Genomic DNA, 10,389 nt, shown 5'->3' with positions numbered 1-10,389 from the left:
AGAGCTTGTATATTCCTGTTTAGAAATCTTCTCACTGTAAAGTTGGGCAAATCAGTCTTTTAGTATCCTTTAGGTGACAGACCCATTCTTTGGGGAACAGAAAGCAACTGTCTTTCTCTTGCAAACCTCTACAAACCAGAAGTGTAAATATAGGCCATAAGGACCTGAGACTGAGCCTAATTAGCTCAATCAGGCAAGACCTGAAACCAAGTGGAAAAAAAAAGGACAAAGTGGCAGTTTTAAAATTCAGACCACTGGGAATGCTCCCTCAGCCAAGCTTTACAAATAGTAAAGCCTTAGTCATCTGAGCAAGCAACTTTAATGTATTCCAACTGTTCTTTGTCAACCAGTAAGTTTATATTGTAATACCTAATTCATAACTGTTTTTTTTTAAAGTGAAGCCATGAGATCTCTAGTTTTGCCTGTTTATATTATATGTCTGTGTACACATTATACATGTGAGATATCTCTACCTCTGAAAAGTATTATCAAAATTGAATTTATAAAGAGCTCAATTTAAAAGTAACTGCTTACAAATTAAATATAAAAGAATTGGCCAAAATGACTTTCAGGTTCACATGAACTGTGAAATATTTAATATTAAGTTGATACCTGGTATTAAAGTTAGTTTAAGTTTGTTGATCTAATCAATATAGACATGTCTTTAGAGTCATCAACATTAAGTATCATACTTTATTGTACCTAGGTCTAATAAAAGTCAAATAAGACCTTATTATATCTGTTGCAAGGCAAATAATTTGATATGATAAAACTTTAAGTAAAGGTAAATGAGATTAAGAGCTTTTGGGTAAACTCTCTAAAATTAACTATGTTTTAGAAATGTCTCCTTCAAATGATCTCTCCAGATAATTTGTTAACTTAGAGTTCTAGAGTTCTGCTCATTTAAGTGATGGAAATTTGCTGAATAGCTAGGTCATTTCCAAAAAAAAATAAGATACTGAGACATCAATTACTAAACAGAGAAACTAAAGGTATTTAGGACTATTAATGAATATGTTTGGGGCCACCCTGGGATGTTCTCTATAAGAAAACAAATGTTTTTAGAAATTATCACTGATATTTATGTTCACCAAACTACAGAATGTTAATGTAAAAGACAGTTCATAATTGCTTACTTCTTAGCTTTCACTAGAAATTAATGTTTTTAAGAGTTGAGGATTCTAATTTAAACATGTAATTAAAGCTAATAGGAATAATACGGAAACATTTCAGTATACAGTAGGAAAGTAGAATGTGTGTTTTCAGTAAAGAAGGTATGAGGAATGGAATTACATTTTATTGAGGAAAAAAATTTTATTCATGGCCAGGATTAACTAAATTTAGATTAAAGTTAATTAAGTAAATTTGTTCTGTTGTTAAGTAAGCTAGTACAAGACTGGAATTTGAATGAAGTTTCTTAGAGTGCTTCTTTTTGGTAACAGAATGTGTGAGTTTCTGTACCCTTAAGTGATCTGTACTTGTTTTTTTAAAAATCTTTTTGTGACTTTGGTTAAATGAATAAGTATTGTTTCACAATGACCTATGATCCTGTTGTGTTTTAAAACCTTTTTGATATCTTTAACAAACTTCCCAAATATTAAAATCTAACTAAAGCTCTTTTACCCTCCAGCTGACTCTGGGGTGCTTTGAAGGAACATCTCTGAGACACATCTCAGAGAGGAATGTTAAACTAAGTTCATTTGGTATGCTAAATTACTTCAAAAACATTGTTAAGTGATTGGAAATGAACCTTATGTTATAGTGTATGCATAAATGTCATTAATACAGATATTCCAAATTTTAAATGGAATTCCTAAAATCTGATATGCCCTGATATAATGTTATCAGTCATAATTCTAGTTATTATCTTAAAATGTTATATGTCACAGATATATCCAAGTTTCTTGCTAATTGCATTGTACTCAAATCTTTAACCTTGCTATTTTAAGTTTTGTCTTTTATGGATAATCATTATTTAACACTGATGCTTTCACAAAATGAAGATTTTCAAGAAGACTCATAAAAAGGGCTTTTTAAACAAATATAAGTTTCTGATAGCCTTTAGATAATACCACTGAACTGGGTAACAAATGATAAAACTCTACTGGAAAACCTGATGACTTCATCCAGATCAACAGTAATTAATTACATGGGGCCAAATGAACTGATGAATATGATTTATAACATCATGACTTTTTGTGAAATATACTAAAACCTTCCTCTTATTCTATGACCTACAACAAGTTGATAAAGTATACCTTTGTAAACAAAGATGAAACATTTATCTATTTCTGTCTACCTGATCCTTCCAGAATTTGGCTTCTCCATCTGGCTCTCCTGTGGACTTGATGTTTTATTACAACTGGATTATAACTAGTTATACTAATCATTGTTTCAATATGTTCTTTATTTCCAAATCGTTTATGATTTGTGTCTCCCTGCTACACTATGACTTTGTCAATGTTACTAGCTGCATTACTTATATCCTGTCTGTTTTATAAGATTGTTGTCTCTTACAGTACCCAATGTGTAACCAGGCCTCCAACAAAACTGATGACGGCTAAACATCTTGAGGAAATAGATCACGTTTATGAGTTTTATAGAATAATTGTAATAGTGTGATTCTAGGTATGGGAAGAAGCAACAAGGGAAAACATTTCCTGGATCATAATAGAGTAGTAAGACAGAGGATCCAGAGAATCTTTAATTATCAACAGGGTCTAATCCAGAAATTAGCACCTGGAGTGGCCTATCAACAAGAATTTTCGCCTGATTTGGGACGAGCCTCCCAGCGCCATGGGACAAAATCTGGTCATGAAATGTCTCCTAAATATTGGTCTAGGGACTTCCCTGGTGGTCCAGTGGTTAAGACTCCACGCTATCAAGGCAGGGGGCCCGGGTTTGATCCCTGGTCAGGGAACTAGATCCCGCATGCCGCAACTAAAGACCCCGCATGCCGCAACTAAAGATCCCGCATGCAGCAATGAAGATCCCGCATGCTGCAACTAAGACCTGGTGCAGACAAATCAATAAATAAATGGTAAAAAAAAAAAATATTGGTCGAATTTCGGACCAAGAGGAGCAACCGAGAAATGGAATATTTCCTGCCATATCAGTAAACAAAGGATGTCACAGTCATCAGCGACTGCAGCCACCAGCCAACAGTGAGTGGGTGAGCCCTGAGGGAACTGGGGAATGAAAAGAATACCTGCCATCTAGCAGCCATCAGACTGCAGCTACTCCCCGCAGTGAGCCCTGAGGAAACTCAGGATGTGAAAACACAGGATAATGGCCCCAGATAGCTGAGGTGCATATCAAAGGAAGGATTTCAGTGAGCCCAGACTCTTGCAACTTTCCATACACAGAAAAGCACTAAATTCCTCGAGACATCTAGTTTTCTTTTATTAACAGTAATCTTTTGTTCCTACTACCTGCCCTTTGCTGCAAAACTTCTATATATCCTGGCTCCCCGCCTCGCCTCCTCGCAGCAGTTCTCTCAGGGTTACTTGAGATACTGCCTCCCGGGCTTGAGGTCCTAAAAATGTCTGCCGTATAAAACATAAACTCTCAACTTTCATGCTGTGAATATTTTTTTTTAGTCAACTATCTTAATACCCCATCCACCCTGACCTCACAGGTGAACTCACGACCCAAGAAAGGGCAATCAGAAAATTTCCTTGGTATTTTCTAAATAGGGCTTAAAGAAGGCAATCTATCTCCCTTGGAAGGTGGGGCTGGAGAAATGTGAACCCAAGACATGGTTTCTGTCTTATGGAAAAAGTCAATCTAAAGAAAAAAGAGAATGAAATCAATACTGGCAAAAGATGGAGAAAACTTGAAATTCAGATTCTTGGTTCCTGTCCTCTCTGAGACCTAGCCATGCCTCTGACCTTAACATTGATTAACAGGAGCCAATAAATTCTGCTTTTGCCAAGGTGGATTCTATTTCTTGGGTCCAAAAGGGTTCAAGTGATACATACGTTTGAAGTCAGAAATATTTAGAAAAATCGAAGTATGTAGACACTCCAACTATTACCCTTTGACGAGGGGATTAATTCAGCTAAAAAAGAGGCTAAGTAGCAAGTCACCTTATCAAGGGAAGGTGTGACATTTGTGGAAGATGATGATAGTGATGAAAGACTGGTCTCCACCCCCCCCCACCCACTTCTCCCTCCTGTTGCCCCTCCCATTAGAAGACCATCTGTGGAACCTCAAATCATCGCATTTCTCCAAGGGAAAGAAACTTGTATAGTGATATACAATTTCTTGAATCTGTTGACTAAAAAAAAATTCACAACCTAAAGGTTGAGAGTTATGTTTTATTCGGCGGGAATTTTTAGGACTTCAAGCCCGGAAGGCAGCATCTCAAGTAACCTTGAGAACTGCTCAGAGGAGGAGGCGAAGGGGGGAGCCAGGATATATAGAAGTTTTGCAACAAAGGGCAGGTAGTCTGAACGTCAAAATATTATTGTTAATTAAAGAAAACCAGATATCTCAAGTTAAGGAATTTAGCGTTTTTCTATGTATGGAAAGATGCAAGAGTCTGGGCTCACTGAAATCCTTCCTTTGCTATGTATGCACCTCAGCTATCTGGGGCCAGTATCCTGTGTTTTCACATCCTGAGTTTCCTCAGGGCTCACCGCGGGGAGTGGCTGCAGTCTGAAGGCTGCTAGATGGCAGGTATTCTTCCCTTCCTGAGCTCCCTCAGGGCTCACCCGCTCACCTGGCTGCAATCACTGATGACTGTGACATCCTTTGTTTACTGATATGGCAGGCAATATTCCATTTCTCAAAGCCTTCTAAAATACAGGGGAAAAAACCCAACTTTGAAAGTAAAAACTAGGAAGAGATCAAATATTGAAGCATTAACATCGCTGTTGTTTATGGTCTTTCATTTACAGACATTTCCATCTGCAAAATATTAATTATAACCATGATTAAGCTCCCTTACAGATTGCATTTGGATTAACTTGAAGGTGAATATCTGGGTCAATTATTTTATATCTCAGTTAATATTCCTAGGAAATACATTGAGTTATATAACTAATCTTTCATCTAAGTTGGGCACTTGTATTTAGTATTTTATTTTATTTTATTTTTTCAACATCTTTATTGGAGTATAATTGCTCTACAATGGTGCGTTAGCTTCTGCTGTATAACAAAGTGAATCAGCCAGACATATACACATATCCCCATATCCCCTCCCTCTTGTGTCTCCCTCCCACCCTCCCCATCCCACCCCTCTAGGTGGTCACAAAGCACTGAGCTGATCTCCCTGTGCTATGCAGCTGCTTCCCACCAGCCATCCATTCTACATTTGGTAGTGTATATATGTCCATGCCACTCTCTGACCTCTTCCCAGCCCACACCTCCCCCTCCCTGTGTCCTCAAGTCCACTCTCCACGTCTGCATCTTTAGTCCTGTCCTGCCCCTAGGTTCTTCAGAACCTTTTATTTATTTATTTTTTTAGATTCCACATATATGTGTTAGCATATGATATTTGTTTTTCTCTTTCTGACTTACTTCACTCTATATGACAGACTCTAGGTCCATCCACCTCACTACAAATAACTCACTTTCCTTTCTTTTTATGGCTGAGTAATATTCCATTGTGTGTATGTGCCACATCTTTATCCACTCATCTGTCGATGGACACTTAGGTTGCTTCCATGTCCTGGCTATTGGAAATAGTGCTGCAATGAACAATGGAGTACATGACTTTTTGAATTACGGTTTTCTCAGGGTATATGCCCAGTAGTGGGATTGCTGGGTCATATGGTAGTTCTATTTTTAGTTTTTTAAGGAACCTTCACACTGTTCTCCATAGTGGCTGTATCAATTTACATTCCCACCAACAGTGCAAGAGGGTTCCCTTTTCTCCCCACCCTCTCCAGCATCTACTGTTTGTAGATTTTTTGATGATGGCCATTCTGACTGGTGTGAGGTGATACCTCATTGTAGCTTTGATGTGCATTTCTCTAATGATTAGTGATGTTGAGCATCCTTTCATGTGTCTGTTGGCAATCTGTGTATATTCTTTGGAGAAATGTCTATTTAGGTCTTCTGTCCATTTTTGGATTGGATTGTTTGTTTTTTTGATATTGAGCTGCATGAGCTGCTTGCATATTTTGGAGATTAATCCTTTGTCAGTTGCTTCATTTGCAAATATTTTCTCCCATTCTAAGGGTTGTCTCTTCATCTTATTTATGGTTTCCTTTGCTGTGCAAAAGCTTTTCAGCTTCATTAGGTCCCATTTGTTTATTTTTGTTTTTATTTCCATTTCTCTAGGAGGTGGGTCAAAAAGAATCTTGCTGTGATTTATGTCATAGAGTGTTCTGCCTATGTTTTCCTCTAAGAGTTTTATGGTGTCTGGCCTTACATTTAGGTTTTTAATCCATCTGCAGTTTATTTTTCTATATGGTGTTAGGAAGTGTTCTAATTTCATTCTTTTACATGTAGCTCTCTGGTTTTCCCAGGACCAATTACTGAAGAGGCTGTCTTTTCTCCATTGTATATTCTTGCCTCCTTTATCAAAGATAAGGTGACCGTATGTGCGTGGGTTTATCTCTGGGCTTTCTATCCTATTCCATTGATCTACATTTCCATTTTTGTGCCAGTACCATGCTATCTTGATTACTGCAGTATAGTCTGAAGTCCGGGAGCCTGATTCCTCCATCCGCATTTTTCTTTGTCAAGATTGCTTTGGCTATTCGGGGTCTTTTGTGTTTCCACACAAATTGTGAAATTTTTTGTTCTAGTTCTGTGAAAAATGCCAGTGGTAGTTTGATAGGGATTGCATTGAATCTGTAGATTGCTTTGTGTAGTATGGCTATTTTCACACTGTTGACTCTTCCAATCCAAGAACATGGTATCTCTCTCCATCTGTTTGTATCATCTTTAATTTCTTTCATCAGTGTCTTATAATTTTCTGCATACAGGTCTTTTGTCTCCTTAGGTAGGTTTATTCCCAGGTATTTTATTCTTTTTGTGGCAATGGTAAATGGGACTGTTTCCTTAATTTCTCTTTCAGATTTTTCATCATTAGTGTATAGGAATGCAAGAGATTTCTGTGCATTAATTTTGTATCCTGCTACTTTACCAGATTCATTGATTAGCTCTAGTAGTTTTCCGGTAGCATCCCTAGGATTCTCTATGTATAGTATCATGTCATCTGCAAACAGTGACAGTTTTACTTCTTCTTTTCAGATTTGGATCCCTTTTATTTCTTTTTCTTCTCTGATTGCTGTGGCTAACACTTCCAAAACTATGTTGAATAATAGTGGTGAGAGGGGACAACCTTGTCTTGTTCCTGATCTTAGTGGAAATGGTTTCAGTTTTTCAACATTGAGAACGATGTTAGCAGTGGGTTTGTCATATATGGCCTTTATTATGTTGAGGTAAGTTCCCTCTATGCCTACTATCTGGAGCGTTTTTATCGTAAATGAGTGTTGAATTTTGTCAAAAGCTTTTTCTGCATCTATTGAGATGATCATATGGTTTTTCTCCTTCAGTTTGTTAATATGGTGTATCACATTGATTGATTTGCGTATACTGAAGAATCCTTGCATTCCTGGGATAAACCCCACTTGATCATGGTGTATGATCCTTTTAATGTGCTGTTGGATTCTGTTTGCTAGTATTTTGTTGAGGATTTTCGCATCTATGCTCATCAGTGACATTAGCCTGTAGGTTTTTTTGTGACATCTTTGTCTGGTTTTGGTATCAGGGTGACGCTGGCCTCATAGAATGAGTTTGGGAGAGTTCCTCCCTCTGTTATATTTTGGAAGAGTTTGAGAAGGATAGGTGTTAGCTCTTCTCTAAGGGTTTGATAGAATTCGCCTGTGAAGCCATCTGGTCCTGGGCTTTTGTTTGTTGGAAGATTTTTAATCACAGTCTCAATTTCAGTGCTTGTGATTGGTTTGTTTATATTTTCTATTTCTTCCTGGTTCAGTCTTGGAAGGTTGTGCTTTTCTAACAATTTGTCCATTTCTTCCAGGTTGTCCATTTTATTGGCATAGACTTGCTTGTAGTAATCTCTCATGATCCTTTGTATTTCTGCAGTGTCAGTTGTTACTTCTCCTTTTTCATTTCTAATTCTGTTGATTTGAGTCTTCTCCCTTTTTTTCTTGATGAGTCTGGCTAATGGGTATCAATTCTGTTTATCTTCTCAAAGAACCAGCTTTTAGTGTTATTGACCTTTGTGATCTTTTCCTTCATTTCTTTTTCATTTATTTCTGCTCTGATCTTTGTGATTCGTTTGCTTCTGCTAACTTTGGGGTTTTTTTGTTCTTCTTTCTGTAATTGCTTTAGGTGTAAGGTTAGGTTGTTTATTTGAGATGTTTCTTGTTTCTTGAGGTAGGATTGTATTGCTATAAACTTCCCTCTTTGAACTGCTTTTGCTGCATCCCATAGGTTTTGGGTCATCGTGTTTTCATTGTCATTTGTTTCTAGGTATTTTTTTGATTTCCTCTTTGATTTCTTCAGTGATCTCTTGGTTACTTAGTAGTGTATTGCTTAGCCTCCATGTGTTTGTATTTTTAGTTTTTTTCCTGTAAATGATATCTAGTCTTACAGCATTGTGGTCAGAAAAGATACTTGATATGATTTGAATTTTCTTAAATTTACCAAAGCTTGATTTGTGACCCAAGATATGATCTACCCTGGCGAATGTTCCATGAGCACTTGAGAAGAAAGTGTACTCCGTTGCTTTTGGATGGAATGTCATAAAAATATCAGTTAAGTCCATCTTGTTTAATGTGTCATTTAAAGCTTGTGTTTCCTTATTTATTTTCATTTTGGATGATCTGTCCATTGGTGAAAGTGGGGTGTTAAAGTCCCCACTTTTTTTTTTTTTTATGATTGTGTTGCTGTCAATTTCCCCTTTTCTGGCTGTTAGCATTTGCCTTATGTATTAAGGAGCTCCTATGTTGGTTGCATAAATATTTACAATTGTTATATCTTCTTGGAGTGATCCCTTGATCATTATGTAGTGTCCTTCTTTGTCTCTTGTAATAGTCTTTACTTTAAAGTCTATTTTGTCTGATACGAAAATTGCTACTCTAGCTTTGTTTTGATTTCCATTTACATGGAATATCTTTTATCATCCCCTCACTTTCAGTCTGTATGTGTTCCTAGTTCTGAAGTGGGTCTCTTGTAGGCAGCGTATATACAGGTCTTGTTTTTGTATCCATTCAGCCAGTCTATGTCTTTTGGTTGGAGCATTTAACCCATTTATATTTAATCCATTTACATTTTAAGGTACATTAAAATCCATTTACATTTACATTTATCTATATGTTTGTTCCTATTACCATTTTCTTAATTGTTTTGGGTTTGTTATTGTAGGTCTTTTCCTTCTCTTGCGTTTCCTGCCTAGAGAAGTTCTTTTAGCATTTGTTGTAAAGCTGGTTTGATGGTGCTGAATTCTCTTAGCTTTTGCTTGTCTGTAAAGGTTTTAATTTCTCCATCAAATCTGAATGAGATCCTTGCTGGGTAGAGTATTCTTGGGTGTAGATTTTCCCTTTCATCACTTTAAATACTTCCTGCCACACCCTTCTGGTTTGCAGAGTTTCTGCTGAAAGATCAGCTGTTAACCTTATGGGGATTCCCTTGTATGTTATTTGTTCCTTTTCCCTTGCTGCTTTTAATATTATTTCTTTGTATTTAATTTTTTATAGTTTGATTAATATGTGTATGTGTCTTGGCCTGTTTCTCCTTGGATTTATCCTGTATGGGACTCTCTGCACTTCCTGGACTTGATTGACTATTTCCTTTCCCATATTAGGGAAGTTTTCAACTATAATCTCTTCAAATATTTTCTCAGTCCCTTTCTTTTTTCTCTTCTTTTCTGGGACCCCTATAATTCGAATGTTTGTGTGTTTAATGTTGTCCCAGAGGTCTCTAAGACTGTGCTCAATTCTTTTCATTGTTTTTTCTTTATTCTGCTCTGTGGTAGTTATTTCCACTATTTTACCTTCCAGGTCACTTATCCGTTCTTCTGCCTCAGTTATGCTACTATTGATTCCTTCTGGAGAATTTTAAATTTCATTTATTGTGTTGTTCATCACTGCTTGTTTGCTCTTTAGTTCTTCTAGGTCCTTGTTAAACGTTTCTTGTATTTTCTCCATTCTATTTCCACGATTTTGGATCATCTTTACTATCATTACTCTGAATTCTTTTTCAGGTAGACTACCTATTTCCTCTTCATTTGTTCGGTTTGGTGGGTTTTTCCCTTGCTCCTTCAACTGCTGTGTGTTTCTCTGTCTTCTCATTTTGCTTAACTTGCTGTGTTTGGGGTCTCCTTTTCGCAGGATGCAGGTTCGTCGTTCCCATTGTTTTTGGTGTCTGCCCCCAGTGGCTAAGGTTGGTTCAGTGGGTTGTGTAGGCTTC

The sequence above is a fragment of the Eschrichtius robustus genome, chromosome X (assembly GCF_028021215.1).
Source record: "Eschrichtius robustus isolate mEscRob2 chromosome X, mEscRob2.pri, whole genome shotgun sequence".
NCBI lineage: Eukaryota > Metazoa > Chordata > Mammalia > Artiodactyla > Eschrichtiidae > Eschrichtius > Eschrichtius robustus.
The sequence above is the reverse complement of the archived record's forward strand: the minus strand, read 5'-3'. Positions refer to the sequence as shown.